Genomic DNA, 23,207 nt, shown 5'->3' with positions numbered 1-23,207 from the left:
TTTTCTGAGAGATTGATTTCCATCTTTTCCCAAGAACTACTTTTCAACTTTAAATATTTTCTAAGCATATATCATAGTTTTCCAACTTATATTTTACCAAATCTCATAGCACATGCCTGAATTCTCTATGCATTTAGGATAGAACATAATTTCAATGATTTTGCTAAGTCAAGCATAATTTTGGTCCTTGGTTCGATTACCCCTGTTAAAGGCGGCAGGAACGGTCGAACCTCGTACCGACAGGTCGAGCCCCATCCCATGGATTTTCCCACAATTTTCAAAACGGAGGCGAGTATTTCAAAACAATTTCCAAAATCCGGTCATGTTTGAATCGCGAAAGCATTTCCCACTCTCTTCCACAAGGAAGGGAAGACGGGGAAAATTTTCGCGACGATAACACCAGCAATCTCCAGTCTGGAATTTATTTTTCAATGGTTCTAAGAATATGGCTGGAATAGGCATTGGAATCTTATTAATCACTCCTGAGAAGGAGATGATTCCATTTTCTCTCAAGTTAAATTTTCAATGCACCCACAACATGGCCGAATATGAAGCCCTGATTCAAAGTCTAAAGATTCTACTAGACTTCAATGTCAAGAAAGTGCACGCTTACGGCGTCTCATTACTCGTTGTCAATCTAGTCCGAGCCGAATGGCATGTGAAAGATCAGAAGCTATTCTCCTATCAGAAAATTGTTTCAGCTCTTGTCAACAAGTTTGAAGAATTCCAGTTATTCCATATCAAGAGAGATTTTAATCAAGTGGCCGATAGCCTAGCCAGTTTAGGCTCCATTATGGCATTCAGAAATGGAGAATCTTGTCGCTCTTTTGAAATTGGCAGACTTGACCAACCTGCTTTCCTGCCAGCGGAACAAGTAAACCAGGCTGAGCAAAGGAAGAAGCCTTGGTATTACAACATCAAAACTTTCATAGAAACTGGCGAATTTCCTCCAGAACTCTCAAAGAAAGAGCAGCGAGCAATCCAGCGTATGTCCACTCGGTATTTCATTTTGGCCAATGTCCTCTATCGTCGAGGATTCAGTTCAGAATATTCCAGATGCTTAGACGAAGACGAAGCCAAAGAAGTCGTGCGAGAAGCACACGAAGGCATCTGTGGTGGCCACGTCGGTTACCAAACCCTTGTCAAACAGATCATCAGAGCAGGTTACTACTGGAAGATCATGCAACAAGATTGTTATCATTATGTAAAGAAGTGTGTGCAATGCCAAATACATGCACCTTCTATTCATGCTCCCGCAACATATCTGCAATCTGTTGTCTCTCCATGGCTGTTCTCTATGTGGGCCTTCGATGTTGTAGGTCCCATCACTCCTTCAGCTTCAAATGGCCACAAATACTTCTTTGCTGCAACAGAATATTTCACCAAGTGGGTAGAAGCTATCACTTTTCGCACAGTAGAAGGCTGACATGTGGTCTCTTTTATTCATAAGAGCATCCTTTGCCGTTTCGGCATCCCGTATGACATCGTGTCAAATAATGGCAGTCATTTTAAGAATGAAAGAATGAAGACATTCTGCTCAAAGTTCAAGATTTACCACCATTTTTCCGCTCCCTACTACCCTCAAGGGAATGGTCAGGCAGAGGCCACCAACAAAATTTTAATTCGTATCTTGGAGCGAACTGTGGAAAAAGGCCGTGACTGGCATGAGAAAATCCACGATGCACTATGGGCCTATCGGACCACCATTCGCACTCCAACGAATGCTACTCCATCAGAATTGGTCTATGGAACTGAAGTAGTATTGCTGCTACATGTTCAGAAGCCCGCTTTGAAATTTGCTTCACTTCTGCAATTACCTCTTGATCAACACCAGCAGCAGCGACTGATACAGCTAGACTTACTCGATGAGAAAAGGCTAAAAGGAGCAGAGCATGCTCAATCCTATCGCCAGAGAGTAGCCAGGCAATACGCAAAGTCGGTCATCGAAAGAAGATTCAAAGTCAATGAGTTAGTACTTCGATCCACATCCTATCTCAAACATCATCCTGGCGGTAAATGGTCGCCAAATTGGGAAGGCCCATATGTCGTCAAAGAAGCATTACCCCGCAACTCATATCGGCTCATCAATGCCGATGGGGTAGAATTACCAGATCCCATTAATGCTCGACACTTGAAAAAGTTTTATACTTGAAACATTTATTCTCCTCTTGTAGTCTTTCCGTTTTCTTCAAATAATGACCAAACTTTCTTCCCCAGTTACACTGGGGCATTTTAAAATTTTGTTCTGTATGCAGGCAGGATAAGCAAATCTCTCATTTTTCACATTTGTGCATTCATGTGCATCAATTCATATTCATTTGCATTCAACTGCATTAACGACAATTCGGTCAGTACCAGGATTTCAACAAACAGTCCCATCACAATTCCTAAATGATTCAAAATTGAAAGGTAATCACCAGTACTGAACCAAAATCCAGTGCTCGAACTGGTATTATTTCAAAATCCAGTGTTCAAACTGGCACATTTTCAAAATCCCAACTTTTTGGAAAACCGAGTTCCAACTCGGGTTTTTATTCAAATCATTTCCTTTGTTGATCCGGGTTCCGACTCGAGATCTCTCTATTCATTCAAGCCCGATTTGAGCTCTTCATTTTCCTTTGTTGATCTGAGTTCCGACTCGTGATCTCATTACCTTATTCGAGCCCTGACTCGAACTCTTCATTTTTCTTCTGTTGATCCGGGTTCCGACTCGAGATCTCTCTAAATTCATTCAAGCTCAGAGGCGAGCTCTTCATTTTCTTTGTTGATCCGGGTTCCGACTCGAGATCTCTTTACCTCATTCGAGCTTTGATTTGAGCCTTTCATTTTCTTTTATTGATCAGGGTTCCAACTCACGATCTCATTACCTTACTCGAGCCTTGACTCAAGCTCTTCATTTTCTTCTGTTGATCCGGGTTCCGACTCGCGATCTCTGTATTTTATTCGAGCTCTGACTCGAACTCATCATTCTCCTTTGACTGATCCAAGTCATTTCAATCATCAGGGTCTGTCAATTGCTCAAGTTTGATATTTTGCCCTCCAAATTTCAATTTAAATCTTTGAATCAGGCAATTCTCTAATTCCGAACTCTGGGTCACTCAATTTCCAATTCTCAATTTCAATTACCAATTTCCAATTTTTGACCTTCGGGTCCATCAATTTCCAATTTTCGACCTTCGAGTCAATCAATTTCCAAATTTTCGACCTTCGGGTCACCCAATTTCCAAATTTCGACCTTCGGGTCACTCAATTCAAAATTTCGACCTTTTGGTCAACCAATTCTCAATTTCGACCGTCAGGTCATCCTATTTCGACCTTCGGGTCATTCAATTTCCAGCGACCAATTTTCCAATTTCCAATTTCGACCTTTGGGTCAATCAATCTCAATATCCAATTTCAATCATTTTCTCTTGCGAGAGACCCTTTTTAGGGAGAGTTCGAGGGAGCTCGTTCTTTTCGCATGCTATCCAATTCGTTCACTTAGCCCCTTTTCAGGGAGAGTTTGAAGGGACTCGCGTCTTTGTGAACCGTTTGCAAAACAATTTTTAATTTCACACGAGGAACCCTTTTTAAGGGAGAGGCTCGATGGAGACTCGTTTTCTTGTGACCCCCCAATTTCATACTAGGCCATTTTCATCATAAAGGACCCTCTTTATAGGGAGAGTGTGATGAACTCGTTCCTTTCATGACCCAATTTTCAGACCTCACTATTATCGGCCCCCTTTCTATAAGAGAAGCCTAATCTTAGGGAGCTTTGACGAAAGCTTAATTTCTCTTCGAAAGTCCGTTTTGCAAACACCTCCTCTTCAGGGAAGAGAGTAGTATTTCCCATTTCCCATTTAGGTAAGGGCTAAGCCTGAGTCTCTCTTTTTGGGGAAAAAGAGAGGAGAATTTTCATCACGGATGTGTTGAGCCGGACCTCAGATGCTCTCCTTCACCAAGGATTTCAAGAAAATTTTGTCAATCAATTGTTGATTTCAGAATCTTTATAGCACTAATCTCTATCTCAATTTACCTTCAGCATTACTTCCAAAAGAGTGAAGCCTTTGCGAAAAGAGATTCAAAAACTTCAAATTCTTTCTATTTGGCTAACCAAAAGGATGAAGGATAAATCCTCGATATGGCCAGAAAAGAAAATTCAATGTTATTGAGAAGCCGTAAATGATCGATATTGATCGCAGTCAATGGCACATCTTTAAAGACTATTCTTGTAAAGACGAGGCAATGAAAATATCCTGAGTGCTAGAAAAGAGAGCATTTACCCAAGCCTTGTCTCCTCCAAATCACCTAAGCTGCAATTAAATATCCACAAAAGGGATCTCTCACCTGTCGTCAAGATGAAGGCGAATTAGGCGAATAGACCCCCGGGGCCAAAGAAGATTCGAAACATCTCCAAGATGACGGAGTTTGTGACAGATCCTTCCAGGGAAAGTCCAAAGCACTGTCAAGATGAAGGCAGATGCGATTGACCTCTCGACAATCCCTAAAAGATATTTAATTTCAGCTATCATTCAAAAATCCCCAGCCAATGAGCCAATATCATCAACATGACCCCTGAGGCAAAGAAGGATCGAAACATCTCCAAGTTGAAGGAGTTTGTGACGTACCGTTCCCAAAAAGAGAGCAAGAGAGGAAAAAGAAAGAGAGAAAATGTCAGAACACCTCCAAAATGAAGGAGAATGCAGCCAAAACACCAGAGAGCCAAAAGAGTGCAGAAAGATTATTAAGAGAGAAGCTCTCAGGATATCAAACTGCCAAATCTATCAAGAATCCTCTTTAATCTTGTGAAATTCTATTATCAATATCCTTTCATCAACTGCTTTCATAATATCAAACTCTCTTTTCTGTTCATATCAAGAAAATTGATAGCTTCCTTGAAGAAGGTCAATTGCAAGCAATTTGGATTTCAAGTCTCGATTCTACGAAGTGAACCTCGTTTGGAGGTAAGGCTTCAGGTAGAAAAGAAAGAATATTTTGCAACAATGCGTATTATTTTCAAATACTTTGCATCAACAACAAAATTTCCAACATTTTGACAATATTTTCTAGCTATCCTGACGTGAAGTGAGAGCTGATGTTCATTTTTGATGCATCCTGATACCAATTTTAAATCCCTCCTAAGGACTTGATTCCTTCCCTTCTTTGAGAGCATGAACTCTCAGATTTGCACACTTCTCTGTGTCCCCACTGTCTAACCATAGACAGTCTCATTTCGGTTTGAGGTCGAACCACCAACCATTTCCCGCAAAAGGCAATTTCAAAAGTTGATTTTCATCTCAGCAATGAGGCGCCCAAAACCAATCCCTTTTCAAGCTTTAAGGACCCCATTTTCCTTCCTTTTGCAAAACCCCTGTCGGATTTACTGTGCAAAATCCGAAGGTTCCATCATGGTCTCTTCCTTCGAGGATTCCATTTCATCTTCCGCCCGATCAGGATAAGGGTATAAACCTGAGCCTCACTCAAAGAGGTTTTTCATTTTCCGCCCGATCAGGATAAGGGTATAAACCTGAGCCTCAATCAGAGAGGTATTTCATCTTCCGCCCAATCAGGATAAGGGTATAAACCTGAGCCTCCCTTGAAGAGGTATTCCATCTTCCGCCCAATCAGGATAAGGGTATAAACCTGAGCCTCAATAAGAGAGGTATTTCATTTTCCGCCCAATCAGGATAAGGGTATAAACCTGAGCCTCCCTTGAAGAGGTATTCCATCTTCCGCCCAATCAGGATAAGGGTATAAACCTGAGCCTCCCTTGAAGAGGTATTCCATCTTCCGCCCAATCAGGATAAGGGTATAAACCTGAGCCTCCCTTGAAGAGGTATTTCATCTTCCGCCCGATCAGGATAAGGGTACAAACCTGAGTCTCATTCTATGAGATATTTCAATCCCCAATCAGGTTAAGGGTCAAACCTGAGCTTCATTCCATGCGAGGTATTTCTGTCCCATCCAGGTTAAGGGCAAAAACCTGGATTTCACTCTCATAAAGCCAATCTCTCCTCTTTATTCTTCATTTCATATCTACCATCTTCCTCGGGCTAATTTCTTCATACCAGTCAGATCCTTCTAACTGGGGCATTTTATATATAGCCCAAATTTGGAGTGTTTTTCTTTGCCACTAAGCTCGACCATAAGCCGGCTTAGTAGCAAAGAGGGGCATCTGTAAACACCCCAAATTTTCACTCACCTCCCTGACATCGCCCTCAATCACCACATTTCGGTTCTCCGGAACCCATGAAGGGCAAAATGGTCACTTTCCAAGATTGAACCTTGCAGAAAGTCTTCAATCCCATTCTCGAGTCTCAAAACTTCTCTATTTAGACTCAGAGACACCCTCAAATTGCAAATCCTCAAAATCTCATGCTCAACCAGAAGTCAGAATTTTCAAATTCAAATTCAGAGTGGCAATTTTGTAGAACATGTCTTTGCAAAGCATGGCATGAACATTTCATATCATTTCACTGCACAGCATGTCATTTCAAGATCCATAACTCCTGATTTTTTTTTAAAATAGCAAATCCAGATTTGATTTTAAAACTTTTCAAAATTGATTTTAAAACTCTGGGCTTTAAAATTATCATTTCTTCCCATTTTACCCCCAGGACCCTGAATTACGAAAAGTTTTCTCAAGAAAACAATCTGGATGGTTTCGATATTTCAAAATTTTGTCAGTTGAAAAGAGGGGGACACAATTTCAAAGTGCATAAGACCTTATTTCAAATTTTTACAAAAAGGCTCCGAATTTCCTTGCTTCTTTCAAAATTTTGCCCTGAAAAACCAGTTTTTCCCAAGTTTTGAAATCAAACCACAATCCACTTCGTGCTTTCTAAACTAGCCTATTATTGTGAAAATTCCAAAATATCTCATTTGGCTCTTATTTCAAATAAAGGACGTGGGACCCGCCTCGAGGTGGTGTCACACTCAAATTCTCAAAATTTTCCCTTATTTCCAAAATAGTACCCATTCGAAAGTGGCACCGATTTATAAAACCTTGTTTTTAACTCAATTTTAATAAAATAATTAGTGGGCCCACATAGGTGGCGCCCCACTAAGGCTCCTTGCCAAGAAAAGCAAAATTTCTTTTCTTTTTTTTTATTTATTTTTTTTTATCCCAAAAAGTTTTCAAATCTAGCCGAGGTGGCTCCACCTTAAAAAAAAAAAAGAAAGAAGGGGAGAAAAGGAAAAATCTGTTCCTTTTAGTTATTACTTCTCAGCCCCCAAAAGGATGCCACCGTAAAAACCCCATTCTACCTATGTTTTGAAACTCAAAAATATCCTTCAGAAAAGAATGTCGCCCTCTTCCAAACATGGCGAGTTTTCAAAATTTTTCAAAAGTTCGTTTGAAGATTTTCAAATGTTTTCGAAATGCAGTTCGGATGATTTCAAAACACCCGATTTTTCTGTAAAAAGGGTGGAAAATTCTTTAAAAGAGGACCTTGTTGGGAGAAGAGGCCATCGGTGATTTCCTGGGCTCCGGCTTCTCCCATCTCCCCAAACCCTCTGTTCTTCTTCCCTAACTGATCGCCCATTTCTTGAGACCAAGGTCGATTCCCGTCGTCTAGCAGAGGACCTCCTCCTCTCTCGGCTAACAGGAGACCATCGGCTTCCACCTTCTTGCAAGAAAGTTCCAAAGAGCCCGCCAGGCATAAGAAAAAAAAAAAAAGGCCCTCTTCTGGCTGCCGATTCCGAAGACTGAGGATCTATCTCAACACTTCAACCCAAGAGCCAGCATCTGGGGTGTGCAGTTGGTATATTCAGGTAACGAACTTCTCTTGTTATTTCATTCTATCGGCAGACCTCCTGAGAAATTATACCCTATCGTTGCCATTACATATGCCCAACTCTGCTCACTTAAAACTTTGTTAAAATCCGATTTTTTTTTCTTCTTACAGTAGCATAGGGTTACCCCATTACCTATGCCTGCAAACTTGGTAAATACGCATCATATTCATCTCATGTAAGATACAAAACTTAGTTCATCTGTTGAAGCGGCATACATACATGACGGTTTCATTCATTAAGGAGCGATGATGCCTCGCAATGTTGTCATCAGTTCCCTTCAAGATCATATTTCTTTGAAATCGGCATCCCCCCCTTTTTTTTTCATTTCATAGCACTAAAATGCCAGGGGAGGGCGTCGGGTTTCAGTTCGTTATTTGTTTTATATCATGCCATCTCATAGCTCCATTCAGTTTAACTATTTCACAAATCTCCATTTTGGTTTTCATACAAATCCCATGAATGAGATATCCCAAGGTATCAATCTCTTACATCCTTTCTCTGCAAAACCTGTCATTTTCCATGCGGTCTCGTATGTTTGAAATTAATATTAAGTTTCCTGTATCCCATCGGTGGGTCCTTAAGAGAGGCATATCTGCATGTCATGGTCTAAAACGAGGTCCCTTTGGGATTCATCGTACAGAAATGGCGCCAGTAACCTGGGCGCAACATCGGCAACCACCCTAAATCCTAACCTTGATACCTTGTGATGCCTTGGTATATGTTGCAGTAACCATTAATGGTTTGTTTTTTTTTTATCTGTTTTCTAGAACTCGCTAATTACAGATATTCGGTAGAATGTGTTATATACAGAGATATTGATATGCTTGCATAAATCTGTTTCAATTTTTTGTTAGTTCTTCCACCTGTAATCAAATTTATGAATGTCATTCAGATCTCCCCACAATTTCCTTATGTACAGGGTACTTAAATTTTAATAGTTCATTACCCCAACTGTTATGTTTAAAACCCCCCTTCTTGACCTTATTATTTTACATCACCTGTAATGTTCAATGTCCACTAACCTGTTTCCCACCTTAGGTTGGAGCAATGGGTAGTTATAATTGTTTCTGTCATGACCTGAATCATCATTGATTGCAATAAGATTATCTCAATATATATGAAAAGCTAGATCAATGTTCTAAGGTTTTAGCTGGATCCATTTGATATTTGAGTTCAATCAAGTGTTTGGAGGGTCCTGCGTATATCAGTCCCTTACTCCATATGTTAGGCAGTGAAGCGGATATTCCCAGTTGTCGGAGGACTGGAACTCGGGATTTAGTTCTCAGTTTTTAAGCCTAAAATGGGTCATTATTCAGTATCTGTGTTCAGGTATGACCCCATCTTTGTTTTAAAAAAATGCTCTCTGCACATCAAGGATATCAATCATCATACTGGCAGCTGCAGGGTGCTGTTACTATCACCCATGGATCCCATGAAAGTCGTCAAACAGGGTCACCTATTTTTGCTTTCACAGCTCACTTGTATGAGCCCAGCCCAGCTTCTAAAGAAATTTTTTTTTTCTCTCTTTGTGCTATCTCTGTTGTAGCATTGAACTTCTCTATATGGAAAAGATTGGGGCTGCTATCATTTACGTTAGTAAATGGGGGTGTTGATGGTTTTATCAACTGTCATCTCTCCTGCCATTGTTCTGAACATCATGGGTTGTGCCTTTTGCTTGTTACTACGTTCACTGCATAAGTGAAGTTCGTTGTATCATTATTTGTAAGTGAAACGGCTGTTGCTTTTGATCCAGCAATATCATTTGAACTGGTTGCACTTAGGTAGCACATATAGTAAATCATTGGACTTTGTCCTTAGCACATTATGCAAGGTATTTATATGTTATATGTACAGGTGTGATCATGTCTCCTTTTCTCAATTATAAGGATATATATGTATATTTTCTGTGCATTGTTTCTCATATGAGTATCATCTTGGGCCTCTATGTAGATGTAATTCCCATATTTACTTCAATGAAGATGTGTTCACACATACACTTCATTCAATGTAATTTTAGGCCCACATAAGTATAACCTCTCTTTAGTTTCAGCATGACTTCTAGATAGTTCCCTTTTCATCCCTGATCATAAACTCTCCTTTAGCTTTCTACTTTAATGTATGATCACCTATGTCTTGTCATTTACATCGGATTTTCAATTTTCTTTGTGTGTGTTGTATTTCTTGTCCCAATGCTCATTTGCAGGAGAATCTGGAGGATGCTAATTCTTTACATTATGTATTTTTTTTATTTCCTTTATTTTGACTTATGTCAGAGATGTAACAATTAACTTTGGAATAATATTTACTTTTACTGCTTAGATTAGGCTGCATCTCATATAGTTTGATTTCAGTAATATCCTGATTCTATGAAGCATATATCTCAATTTTCAAAATTCACCGTGGATGAACACGAATGGCACGTGCACTAACTCTTAGGGAGTTGATGAACTCGGTGGAATCCATATTTACGGCCCTAGTCGAAATGTGGACGAAACCCAGATCCATCATCTTTCTACTAGTCACATTGAGCCTACACTCTGAGGCTATCTTAAAATGCACATCATATTTCCAATGTTTTCAAAGTATTGTGCATTAAATCAATTAAACTCTGAACATATTCATGGCCACAGTCAGAATATGTGAAGGATTTATTTTGACTTAACGGATATTTTTCCAACAAATTTCTTAGAAAATCTTTCAAAATGCATTCATTCACTCATATCATTTGCATCATGAAATCATTGGTTTTCCCATGATTTTCTTAAGAAAACTTCATTCCCAAAAAAATCGATTTCTCAAGAAACTCTGAGTATTTTCCAAAATCGGTTTTCCCAAGTCAAGTTTTCACAGTTTTTCATAGAAACTTCTAAGTTGGATTTCCAAGATCAAAGTTTCCCTCGATTTTCCTTGGAAAATATTATTTTCTTAAGATTTTCAAAAAGAATTTTCCAATCTTTCTCAAGAATCAAAAATCAATTTTAAGGCTAAGATTCCCAGGATTTCAATTTCCCAAGTTCAGTTTTCTTCTCAAATGAGTTTTCCTATCAAGTTTTCATCATTTTCCTAAGAAGAACCTCAAAGTCAGAGTTTTCCTGAGAAATGTTTCCCTTTTTCAACTATTCATCTTTTCTCAAGAATTTCTTGCCATTTTCTCAGGATTTTCATCCATTCATGATTTTCCCAAATCCTCATAAACTTTCTCATGATTTCAAAAACCCCTTTCATCTGATTTTCCTGAGAAATTGACTTCCATCTTTTTTCTGAGAAATGTTTTTCCAACTCCAAATGTTTTCTAAGCATACATCATGTTTTCCAACTTGCATTTTCCAAAATCTCATAGCACATGCCTGAATTCTCTGTGCATTTAGGATAGAACATGATTTCGATGAGTTAACTACGTCAAGTACAATTTTGGTCCTTGGTTCGATTACCCCTGTTAAAGGCGGCAGGAACGATCGAACCTCGTACCGACAGGTCGAGCCCCATCCTATGGATTTTCCCGCAATTTTCAAAACGGAGGCGAGTATTTCAAAACATTTTCCAAAATCCGGTCAAGTTTGAATCGCGAAAGTATTTCCTCTTTCTCTCTTCCGCAAAGAAGGGAAGACGGGGAAAAATTTTGCGACGATAACAATATTTCTTAATGTGATGCCGCAGAGTGTACGCAGGCCCAAATGACATATTGCTGGGCCAACATGAAGCAATTGCCCGTGTGAAGAGGAAAAGGGCTGCTGAACATAGGAAAGGGATCTTCACAAGGTATATTGACACTACCTTGTTAGAGGATATCACTGCACCACGAGAGCGTCTCCGATCTTCAGACTATAATTGTTCAAGTTTCCTTCAGATGATGTCTTGTAGTGTGAGAGGTCTCAATAAGGGAATTGGGGGCCGTTAACATATGAAATTCCATAACCACAGAAATTATCTTAACCGAGTTTACTATGAACTTGTGCTGACTCACAACAATGATACATATAACATACAATGCCGTTGTAGACAAGCCATAACCAAAAGGTGATTGGTATCATCTAAATAAAATTTGGTATTGCCTTGGAAGGCCGGTGTTATCATCGCAAAATTTTTACTTTTGCAAGTCAAACTGACCTTTGAAAAAGATTTTGAAAATAACTCACCTCCGTTTTAAAATGCGGGAAAATTTCGAGGAATGGGACTCGCCTGTCGGTACGAGGTTCAACCGTTCCTGGCGCCTTTACCAGGGGTAATTGAACCAAGAATCTGAAATTCCACTAGAGGGGGGGGGGGGGGGTGAATAGTGAAATATGATTATGATCGATAAAATAAAAAAACTAAGCAATAAGGCACAACACATAAAACACAGAAGTTATACTGGTTCAGTCAATATCCAGACCTACATCCAGTCCCCAAGCAAACCACTTGAGATTCCACTATAACATCCGAGTTACCGGATAAATAGTACAACACCCTCTTCCCAAGAGGTCTTCTTCTCTCAACAGAGAAGGGGCACACCCTCTTCCCAAGAGGTCTTCTTCTCTCAACAGAGAAGGGCAACACCCTCTTTCACAGAGGTCTACTTCTTTAAACAAAGAAGGAATACAGTGAATAACAGAGTTACAATACTTCCTATAGAACCTTCAGAATGATATAAATACACGAATGAAGGATTCTAAGAATGTTCTGTTTGTCACTCAGAGGATACTCTTTGTCAAAGAGCTGGACTTGACTTTTTCTCTTTTCTTCCTTTTTCTTTTTCTCTTTCTTTTTCAAGGCTCTCTTTTCAAATCACGAATAGAAATTTTTCTCTTTGTAAGCTCACACGTCTATTTCATTCCTCCTGTTTGAATAGTTTATGTGTGTGTGTTTATATAACTTATAAAAAGTAGTCGTTACATTTTGGAATTGTAACTTTTTGAAATGTGAAATGTTAGGTCATTTCAAAAACATCTTTTAGAGAAGTTCGAGAATGCCTTTTTCCATAAAGGTGAAATAGAGGGTACACTAGTCGTTGTAATATTTTCAGGTAATACATATTTTATGTAAAAAGTCTATTTCTTACAATAGTACATTTGAACGTTGGGTTGTAGTTTTGTCTTTATTATAATTAATGATTTGAGGTACATTAGTACTTCTTTACTTTAAATGAGTGTAAGTACTATGAGTGCTTTGAGATATTTATTTGTACATAATCATGTCAAGTGTATTCTTTATGTAGTGTATTTCAAAATCTCCAGAGAGAATGAGGACCAAAAAGAAGGTCGACATTCTTTGGGAAGGATATTTAACAAGGATTTGTTACAGAAGGCATTTAATGCTTTGTAGAGAGAATGATGACTTCAAGTAAGTCGACATTCTATGGTTATGAAAAAAGGTAACTAGAGTCCTTTTAAAAACATATTTTATTTGTTTTTCTTATGTAGTCGATTTTATGTTTTTGTCTTTTTCCTACATTCCTTTTTTTTCATGTTGTCTTGTATATAGTGTAAGGTACAATGATAAAATGTCTTTTTCATAAAAGGTTGTAAGAAGGTACAATTATTATATGACAAAATGTTTTTTTCATAAAAGGTTGTAAGAAGGTACACTTATTGGTTTTCAAAAAGAAACTTTTTGAAACTATCGTATACTTTTATGATATAGTATGTATGAATGAGTATGTAATATGCAAAATGCAAGTTCCTGAAGGTTCTGTTACATATGACTCTAAAGAAGAAAAAAATCTTCATCTTGAGGTAGCCGATCTCTTCATTTGAACTTTAGGAAAGCATGGCTCATCAAGCTTTTTCTTCAAGGAGTATGATTGCACCATAGTTGTACTTGAACAGGAAGTCTCCATCCTTATTGGGTGAGATATCCTTGCATCAAATACTCGTTAGATTTATGGCAAAACATATTTAGTCATAATATAACATTATTTCAAGAGAACATATTATCATATCATATAAAATCAAATGAGACAGTGTATCATATTATGTGACATCAAAACCGAGTTTCTCAACATTCTCCCCCTTTTTGATGATGACAAAATATGCTCCCCCTGTCAAAAAGACATTATGCATAGAAATAATAATATGATAAAAAAGTGAAATAATGTTTTAAAGAGAGAATATTTCTCCAATAATGGAGACAGGTTTTCTCCCCCTTTGTCATGGACAAAAAGGAGGGATCAGAGTAAAAAAAATTATTACAGACCAAATATAAAAGTAATTTAAAAGTTATTACAGACCAAATATAAAAAAAATGAGTCTATCTCAAAGGTGGAGAAGGTGAAGGTGGTCGGTTGGCGCGATTCCGCTTGCGAGTCTGCTGCAACAGGGCTTGATTACGAAGGATTCGATCCTGAGTTTGCTCGATATCCATCATAGCAGAAAAGTAATTGAAGGAGGACATTTGATCGGCTTCATCAGAGCCGGGCATGTGCAGGGACCTTAGATTGAAGGTGGTACCATCGAGGACGTGAGAGGGACGGAGGATGACTTCGTTGTGAAGTGGTACTTGGAAGTATTTGAGAATGGGAGTTATAAAACACCCAAAAAGAATAGGCTCAAATTTCTGATAACGAATAAAGAGGTCGAAAATAATGGATGACCAATTTATCGGAAGAGAAGAAATGATTGCGTAGATAAGAAGAGAGATTTTTCGAGGAACTAATCCCTGGCGGGGACGCTTGGGATAGATGTTGTGGAGAAGAATCTGGGCAAGTAGCTGAGCATGAGGTTGGAGATTCCTCATGTGCCACGGAAGTTGGTAGCAGTTGGTGCAGAGAAGAATTTTTCGAAGTACCGATCGGTCGATTGGTACTATGGTGTTAAGGTCGGTACCGGTGGAAGGTAGGTTTAGAATTCTTCCTTGGTCGGAAGCATCGAAAATCATCAGCTGTCCTCGGACTTTGCTGGTGATTGAGGTTTGTTCATGATCAGAAGAGAAGTTGGTATAAAACAATCGGACTAGTTCGGGATAATAGGCAGCTGGAGATGAAGATCCTATGAGAGGTTTGAGTTCAGGGAGATAGGTGTCTAAGTCGAAGAACATGAAGTCGTCAAAGTTGATCAATTTTCCTTCATGAATGGGGCGAGAGCAGAGTGAGTTGTAGTTGTGAAACAAATCAGGATACCTTAGATCGGCGGAGGTGATTACATTGGTAGAGGAGGAAGCCATTATCGAATGTCTTGAAAATAAAGCACTAGGAGAGAAAGGAGCTTGAACCGAGAGAAAGTTTGTAGAAGGATAGAAAAGTTTGAATGGAATGGTAAGAGATGAACCAATTGATTAAATAGAAAGAAGAAAATAATTGTTGATATGAAATGAATGACATTGGAAGTGAGTAATTTTTAGATTTTAGTCAAATAAGGAAATCCGTGAGTAGTAAGGTAAGAGACTTGTGAATGATAAATCAAATCAATGTTTTGAGGATAGTGTATTATATTAGATTGAGGAGGACATAGTTATTGAGATATATAGATTTTACTATGGATGAGTTTATCGACTAGTGGGGGAAGCCATTAATAGAGTATGGGGTGTCATGTTTTTACAAAAATGATTGATCTTTTAAAAATAATGGCCTAACAAGACAAACAACTTGTTACTCTATGTGAAGGGATTCTAAATTCGTGAATGGAGAGTTAAAGACATAAAAAAGATGATGTGGATATCTAGAGAGGAGAGAAAGAAAATAAAGGACAACATTTACTTGATTTAGATATGACATAAAGTAGAGATAGAATAAATAAAGGTTTGCTTGGAGGCAAGACTTTAAAGGTTCTCGATTTTAGAGAGATATACAATAAGAGAGAGACAAGGTCACGGATGGAAAGAAAGGTCATAGGGTGATCATGTGATGTGTACTTTGAAAGATATGACATTTTAAAGAAAAGAGTGCCCAAAAAAAATGTTTCATGATTAATATTTGTAATTTTTTTTTTTTTTTAAGAGTATACGTGGATATGAGAAGGACATATTTTGACTTAGACTAGTGGTGAGAGAGATGATGAGACCAAAAGGAGAAAGAGTTAAAAATATATAAGAATTTAAATAAGAATAGACATGGAGGAGTCGGATTGAAAAATGTATAATAAAAAAATGTATTCGAGAGATGAAATGAGGAGACAAAGAAATATTTATGAATGAAGAGTAATAAATGTGAGTTGTCATAGAGAGAAGTGAGATGACACATATGGATTTTTGTGAAGGATAAAGAAGTAATAATAAAAAAAGGTTGATGAAAGACATGAAGTTATGATTGATATGAATTATTATTTATATTCTTAAAGAAACTCGACAAGGTTAAGTTTTAAATAAGAGTAGACAAAAACGGAGGCTTAATTTGTATACAAAAGAGATGATAATAGATAGTTTGTTGGGCTATGATATAATAGATGATATAAAAAAAATTACGTGTGAATATATCAACTAGATCTTTTAAAGGAACTAAATAGTCATTCGATTTTAACTAATGAAGAGTATGAGTTCTCATAAACTAAGTAGGACCATTTATCGTAAGAAAAGTTTTTATAAAAGGACAAAAATAATAAAGGAGTTGAGTGATGTGAACATTGTTATGATGGCTTTTAATATAATTAGTTTTTATGGATATGAGAGAAAGGAGATAGGACAAGGAGTTATAATGGATGTGTACTTGAAAGATGACAAGTTAAATGACATAAAGAATGAGTCTTATAAGAATACGTGAATATGGAAACTTAGTTTGACTAACTAAAATCGATAAGAAGGAAAGCAATTTAAAATAATATTTAAACAAGACTTATAAGAAGTATTATAATAAGTGTGATTAATTTATAAGTCACTTAGTTTGCATATTCCTAGTTCTCTTCTAATTCGTATGAAGTCTTCATGTTTTAATGGTTTAGTGAATATGTCTGCTAACTGTTGATTAGTGGGTATGAATTCTAATTTAATTATGTTGTTTAAGACTTGTTCTCTTAAGAAGTGGTGTCTTATTTGAATGTGCTTAGTTCGTGAGTGTAAAATAGGATTCTTAGATAGGTTTATAGCACTCGTATTATCACAGAAAATAGTTGTATTTTCAAAATTTAAACCAAAATCTTTTAAAGTTTGTTTCATCCAGATGACTTGAGTACAAGCTAGGCTAGCAGCAATGTATTCGGCTTCAGTAGTTGATAATGATACACAGTTTTGTTTCTTACTGAACCATGATACTAGTGAGTGCCCTAGCATGTGACATGTTCCACTTGTGCTTTTTCTGTCAGATTTACTTCCAGCAAAGTCAGCATCGCTGTATGAGATTAGATCAAATGTAGAGGATTTTGAATAGAATAATCCAAAATCAACTGTGTCTTTTAAATATCTCATTATTCTTTTTACAGCTTTAAGATGTGATTCTTTTGGATTTGACTGAAATCTAGCACACAAGCAAACACTAAACATTATATCTGGACGGCTAGCAGTTAAATAAAGAAGTGATCCTATCATACCTCGGTATACCTTTGTATCAACAGACTTACCATCTTCATCTTTGTCCAACACAGTAGTAGTGCTCATAGGAGTAGATTTTGAAGCAGTTGAGTTCATGTTGAACCTCTTCAGAAGTTCACGAGCATACTTAGATTGGTTGATGAAAACTCCATCCTTGGTTTGCTTAATATGCAGTCCAAGAAAGTAGGTGAGTTCTCCCATCATACTCATTTCGAATTCCTTCTGCATGGACTTAGAAAAATCTTCACAGAGAAGTGCTGTTAGAAGATCCAAAGATGATGTCGTCGACATAAATTTGAACAATTAGGGTATGATTATTCACTACTTTGACAAATAGTGTAGAATCTGCTTTGCCAACAGAAAAAACAGTTTTTAATAAAAAGGTTTTAAGTCTTTCGTACCAAGCACGAGGTGCTTGTTTTAAACCATACAAAGCACGTTTGAGTTTAAAAACATGATCTGGGTATTGTTCATTTTCAAATCCTGGAGGTTGTTTTACATAGACTTCTTCATTTATAAAACCATTTAAGAAAGCACTTTTAACATCCATTTGAAATAATTTGAAATCCATATAGCTTGCATATGCTAAGAGCATTCTAATAGATTCAAGTCTAGCAACAGGAGCAAATGTTTCATCAAAGTCAATACCTTCCTCCTGGTTGTATCCTTGAGCTACTAGTCTGGCTTTGTTTCTTATAACATTACCTGTTTCGTCTAGCTTGTTTCTGAAGATCCATCTTGTCCCAATGATTGGATGATCCTTTGGTCTAGGTACAAGATCCCAAACGTCATTTCTTTGGAATTGATTCAGTTCTTCAGTCATGGCTAGCATCCAGAACTCATCAATGATGGCTTCATCAATCTTCTTTGGTTCAAGTTGAGAAATGAATGCCATGTTTGCAATCCGTTCAAGCTGAGCTCTAGTTTGAACCCCCTTTGTTAGTTCTCCCAAAATCTGCTTTTGAGGATGATCTTTGATATCGACAAAGGTTCTTTGGTGATCATCTTTATTAGACTTAGTTGTGTTATCTAAAAATAAATTTGTACTTTCAACATCATCATCATTAGTTTGTATATGAACAGATTGATCAATAGATTCACAAAAACTAACATGCATAGATTCTTCAATAGTATTATGACTCTTATTGAAAACTCTGTATGCTTTACTATGACTTGAATATCCTAAGAATATGCCTTCAACAGATTTAGCATCAAACTTATCCAGGCTATCTTTTGTGTTTAGGATAAAGCATTTACATCCAAAGACTTTGAAATAGTCTATTCTTGGAGTTCTGTCATAGAATAGTTCATAGGGAGTTTTATTTAATAAGGGTCTAATGAGAACTCTATTTGTTATGTAGCATGCAGTATTAACAGCTTCTGCCCAAAAAGATTTTGCAAGATTATTGTGTTGGAGCATAGTCCTGGCAGATTCCTGAAGGGTTCTATTCTTTCTTTCTACTACACCATTTTGAGGTGCAGCTCTAGGAAAGGCAAAGTTATGAGAAATACCATGCAAGTTACAAAAATTTTCAAAGAGTTCATTTTCAAATTCTCTTCCATGGTCACTACGGATTTTAACAATAGAACATGATTTTTCGTTTTGTAATTTTTTACATAAGATTTCAAACTGACAAAACGTGTCACTTTTGTTTTTCAAAAATATTACCCAAGTAAATCTTGAGTAATCATCTACAATGACAAAAGCATATCTATTATGATTAAGGCTAGCTACCCTAGAAGGACCAAAAAGGTCCAGGTGGAGGAGCTCTAAAGGTCTTTTACTTGAAATGACATTCTTTGATTTGAAAGAAGATTTTGACAATTTTCCTAATTGACATGCATCACAAAAATAATCCTTTTTAAAAGATATGTTGGGTAACCCACGTACTAACTTAAATTTAGCTAGTTTAGACATGTATTTAGAATTGACATGGCCCATTCTCATGTGCCATAGATGTTGAGTGTCATTATTAGCTATGAGGCAATGTTCTGTGATGTTTTCTAGGTATAGTTCATATATATTATTCTTTCTTATACCTTTTAAGATGATGTTTTCATTTGTGTCAGCTATGAGGCATGCATCATGATTAAAGCTAACATTATAACCTGTGTCACACATTTGACTGATACTTAGTAGGTTATGTTTTAAGCCTTTAACAAGGAGAACGTCTTTGATAAGAGGTTTGTCTATGTTACCAATATTTCCAATACCAATTATCAAACCTTTGTTGTTATCTCCAAAGGTGACGGTTCCTCCTTCTTTATGATGAAGAACAGCAAAAAGGTATGGATGTCTTGTCATATGCTTTGAACATCCACTATCTAATATCCATCTGCTCTTCTTCTTTGGAGCCTGCAAAACATTAAGTAAATCTCCTTTTTGGTACCCAATCGGGTCCTTTTTTGTTAGACTTTGGAACCCATATCCATTTGGATTTGGGTTTGTCTATCTCTTTAGAGGAGTTAAAAAGATTAACATTGTAATACTCCTTATTTAGTTCAGATGAACTTTTCACAAACGTGGTCTTTTGATTTATACAAGAAGGTTTTTTGAAATGAGAGTAGCCAATACCATTCTTGTAAAAAGAGACCTTCTGAGAGGATAAGAGTTTATCCAAGTTCTCTTTACCTTTAGTAAACTTGAAAACCGTTTTCATGAGGTTCTCAGTTTTACTTTTTAGCTCTGAAATCTCTACTTGCATATTTTTAGTTTTGGAGCTAGTAGAAGAAATTTCAGACATAAGCAAAAGATTTTTCTTTTTCAACTCAGAATTTTCACTGCTGAGTTTTTCATTCTCTTGAGAAAGCTTTAAATTTTCAGATTTTAAAACTTTATTTTTGAAACTCAATTTTCTAGATTCTTCAAATAGATCTTGAAAAGCATCTAGAAGTTCTTCAAAGGAAAAATCAGAGATTTCACTTACCGAACTTTCGTTTGCCATGAAGCACATATTTGCAGTTTCGGCTTCATCATCACTTGACTCTTCACTAGTGGATGGTTCTGAATCATCCCATTGAGCATGCAGAGCCTTTTTCTTGAAGAACCTCTTCTTTGGTTCCTCAGTTTTGGACTTTCTTTTGAGAAGTGGACAGTCACGTTTTAAGTGGCCTGGCTTATTACACTGAAAGCACATGGGATCTTCTTTAAGATCTTTTCTTTCCTTGTGCCTGTTTGGAAGCCGGTTCCTTCTCATGAAGCGCTGGAATTTTCTGGTAAGTAGCGCAATTTCTGATTCTTTATCTGAGTCTTCATTCTCAGATAGGGCTGGGAAAGCTAGAGTTTTCTTTACTGGTTGCTCTTCTTCCCTTCTTTCTTTCATGTGGACTTCATAGGCCATAAGATTGCCTATTAAGTCGTCCAATGTAAGTTTAGATAGATCTTGAGCTTCTTCAATAGCAGTAGTCTTTTTCTCCCAATCAGTTGTGAGAGATCTCAAGATTTTCTTCACCTTTTCAGTCTGGGAATATGTTACACCCAGAGATTTCAGATCATTGGTGATGTTGGTGAATCTGGTAAACATCTCTGTGATGGGTTCATCTTTGTTCATTTTGAACAACTCATATTTTCTAACAAGAGATGATATTTTGGCTTCTTTTACTTTGTTGGTTCCTTCATGAATAACCTCCAAAGAATGCCAAATGTCATATGCAGATTCACATATAGATATTCTGTTGAATTCATTCTGATCAATGGCACAATATAAGGCATTCATAGCCTTTGCATTTAGGTTTGCCATTTTCTTTTCTTCATCAGACCATAAGTTATAGTCTGCGGATGGAGATGTGTATGGATGCTCAACAATTTTACATACAGCAAAGTCTATGGATTTGAGAAAGATAGTCATTCTGCACTTCCAATATCCATAGTTGGAGCCATTGAAGAAGGGAGGACGAGATGCGTGTTGACCTTCAATATCACGAGCATAAGAGGTAGATGCCATTTGTGCTGGAAGACTTGTTATGTCGAAACCAGCAAACCTGCTCTGATACCAAATGAAATTCCACTAGAGGGGGGGGTGAATAGTGAAATATGATTATGATTGATAAAATAAAAAAACTAAGCAATAAGGCACAACACATAAAACACAGAAGTTATACTGGTTCGGTCAATATCCAGACCTACATCCAGTCCCCAAGCAAACCACTTGAGATTCCACTATAACATCCGAGTTACCGGATAAATAGTACAACACCCTCTTCCCAAGAGGTCTTCTTCTCTCAACAGAGAAGGGGCACACCCTCTTCCCAAGAGGTCTTCTTCTCTCAACAGAGAAGGGCAACACCCTCTTTCACAGAGGTCTACTTCTTTAAACAAAGAAGGAATACAGTGAATAACAGAGTTACAATACTTCCTATAGAACCTTCAGAATGATATAAATACACGAATGAAGGATTCTAAGAATGTTCTGTTTGTCACTCAGAGGATACTCTTTGTCAAAGAGCTGGACTTGACTTTTTCTCTTTTCTTCCTTTTTCTTTTTCTCTTTCTTTTTCAAGGCTCTCTTTTCAAATCACGAATAGAAATTTTTCTCTTTGTAAGCTCACACGTCTATTTCATTCCTCTTGTTTGAATAGTTTATGTGTGTGTGTTTATATAACTTATAAAAAGTAGTCGTTACATTTTGGAATTGTAACTTTTTGAAATGTGAAATGTTAGGTCATTTCAAAAACATCTTTTAGAGAAGTTCGAGAATGCCTTTTTCCATAAAGGTGAAATAGAGGGTACACTAGTCGTTGTAATATTTTCAGGTAATACATATTTTATGTAAAAAGTCTATTTCTTACAATAGTACATTTGAACGTTGGGTTGTAGTTTTGTCTTTATTCTAATTAATGATTTGAGGTACATTAGTACTTCTTTACTTTAAATGAGTGTAAGTACTATGAGTGCTTTGAGATATTTATTTGTACATAATCATGTCAAGTGTATTCTTTATGTAGTGTATTTCAAAATCTCCAGAGAGAATGAGGACCAAAAAGAAGGTCGACATTCTTTGGGAAGGATATTTAACAAGGATTTGTTACAGAAGGCATTTAATGCTTTGTAGAGAGAATGATGACTTCAAGTAAGTCGACATTCTATGGTTATGAAAAAAGGTAACTAGAGTCCTTTTAAAAACATATTTTATTTGTTTTTCTTATGTAGTCGATTTTATGTTTTTGTCTTTTTCCTACATTCCTTTTTTTTCATGTTGTCTTGTATATAGTGTAAGGTACAATGATAAAATGTCTTTTTCATAAAAGGTTGTAAGAAGGTACAATTATTATATGACAAAATGTTTTTTTCATAAAAGGTTGTAAGAAGGTACACTTATTGGTTTTCAAAAAAGAAACTTTTTGAAACTATCGTATACTTTTATGATATAGTATGTATGAATGAGTATGTAATATGCAAAATGCAAGTTCCTGAAGGTTCTGTTACATATGACTCTAAAGAAGAAAAAAATCTTCATCTTGAGGTAGCCGATCTCTTCATTTGAACTTTAGGAAAGCATGGCTCATCAAGCTTTTTCTTCAAGGAGTATGATTGCACCATAGTTGTACTTGAACAGGAAGTCTCCATCCTTATTGGGTGAGATATCCTTGCATCAAATACTCGTTAGATTTATGGCAAAACATATTCAGTCATAATATAACATTATTTCAAGAGAACATATTATCATATCATATAAAATCAAATGAGACAGTGTATCATATTATGTGACATCAAAATCGAGTTTCTCAACAGGATCAATCTACTTCTTTGCTCTGTTCAACTTGTCTAAACCATATTCTAATTCCTAAATGCACAAAGAATCAGGCATGTGCTATGAATTTTCTGAAAATGCATATTTGAAAGCATGATGTTTGCTTTGAATATTGGAAAATATTTGGAGAATTCTTGGAAAAGATGTCACTTGAAAAATCGTGAACCATGGTGAGAGAATATTTCTGAGCAAAGTGAAAATTGATTTCTGAGGAATTTTAAATAACTTGGAAAAACTTGATTTCTTTGA

Source organism: Nuphar pumila, chromosome 4 (assembly GCF_984573655.1).
Source record: "Nuphar pumila chromosome 4, dmNupPumi1.hap1.1, whole genome shotgun sequence".
NCBI lineage: Eukaryota > Viridiplantae > Streptophyta > Magnoliopsida > Nymphaeales > Nymphaeaceae > Nuphar > Nuphar pumila.
This window is presented reverse-complemented; position numbering follows the sequence as displayed.